Source organism: Canis aureus, chromosome 14 (assembly GCF_053574225.1).
Source record: "Canis aureus isolate CA01 chromosome 14, VMU_Caureus_v.1.0, whole genome shotgun sequence".
NCBI lineage: Eukaryota > Metazoa > Chordata > Mammalia > Carnivora > Canidae > Canis > Canis aureus.
In genome coordinates, this window is record NC_135624.1 from 28,045,967 (window position 1) to 28,047,574 (window position 1,608).

At 39.2% G+C, this 1,608-nt stretch overlaps 1 non-coding gene across 1 annotated transcript; it reads right to left on the reverse strand.

The window, feature by feature from the left end:
- Positions 1–1,238: 1,238 nt before the first annotated feature.
- LOC144283880 (U6 spliceosomal RNA) lies at positions 1,239–1,348 on the reverse strand. The gene has a single exon (XR_013352385.1). It is a non-coding gene; the product is annotated as a U6 spliceosomal RNA (small nuclear RNA).
- Positions 1,349–1,608: the final 260 nt, after the last annotated feature.

Consider the following 1,608-nt stretch of genomic DNA (forward strand, 5'->3'; position numbering starts at 1 on the left):
AGTCCTGTTGTTCTGCTTCTGTGTCCCTCACGGTACCTAGCACCATGCTAATAAGAATTCATGGGAAATAAGAGAGAGAGACAGAGGGAGAGAGGAAAAGGAAGGAAGGAGAAAGAGAAGGAAAGAATGCCTATTTGATATTTTATAAGGTAGTATTGATGGAATGCACTTGTAACAGAGTTTTGGGATCAAACTCCAGTCCTGGCAATGTCTGTACATCAATAACGGGTCATATAGACTCTCAGAGCCTCAATTTCTTACTCTGGGAAATGGAAATAATGGTACCTACTTCATCAGATTGCTCAGGAAATTAAATAAGGTAATGCATTGAGCAGCATTTTGTAAATTTGTCCAGCTATGTGTGTTAAAATGGTTATTGAAAGATGGTTTAACGAGAATGATGTGCTCTTTATGGCTTCAAGGAATTGCCATCAGAAGTTGAAGCTAGTGGCTTTCACCAGGATGTTGCTGGCTTATATGGGCCGTGTTCCTTTTCAGGATGACTCAAGTGACCAGCAAACACATTCTCTGCCAGGTTCGACATTGAAAGAAGAGATACCTGGAACATGGATTAAAGAGAAAAACTCCAACCTGCCATTGTCAACAACACCGGTTGTGTTTGACAGTGAGTGAATCCTATCATTTCTATCAGCATTTACTGAGCTCTTACTGTGTACATGGCATTCTGAAGCATAGTGATAAGGAACAGAGAGCAGAGATCATTAAGATTCACCTCATCCCCTATGATGCTCAGTCCTCTTTCTTCCCAACAACTGGTTTCTCCATGTGCTGAACAAGAGGTTGGGAAAAGCTATCTCAGACTTTCCACCATGACCTTTTGAGATTCTACAATGCTTGAATGCCAAGGTTTAAAGAGTAATTGTGATTATCCTCTCCTTGGTTTTTCTGGGATAAAGCTATTTGCTAGAAATCCCAAACTGATGTCAGCTCCAGACAATGGCATGTATGCAATTCACAAAGCACTCTCTAATACATTTGCTTACTGGATCCTCGTAGTGTTCTTAGACTTTTTCATAAAGAAATAGTTGAGCCTTAAAAGGACTAAATTATAAAAAAAATTAAAGAATTAAAATTAAAATTAAATGACTAAATTATTTGCCCAAGCCACTGAGAAAGAAATTAGCTAGGTCAGTGCATGAAACCAGATTTTCTATTTATTCATTCATCTATTTATTTACTCATTTATTTATCTATTGTTTTTATTTGAATTCCATCTTAAAAATATGGAACATTTCACAAGTGTCAAGTCATCCTTGGGCAGAGACCATGCTGATCTACTCTGTATCATTCCAATTTTTAGTATATGTGCTGCCAAAGAAGCCAGAACCAGATTTTCTATTCCCAAACAGGATTTTTTCCATCCCCTTTTCTCTGCAAGGCTTTTCTAACCAGGTGATTTAGGAACATAGGCTCAGGGAAGCTGAATTTAGCCAGAGGCCAATGGGACCCTTCCAAAAACCTGCTGTCCTCCCTCAAGCACTTAAGAGCCTAGAGCGGGTCAAGTCTTCCCTGGCTCAGTCCCAAGAGACATTAAATTCACCTGTGCTTGCTCTGAAATAAATCAGTGTCCTTTTCTGCTGCTGCTGT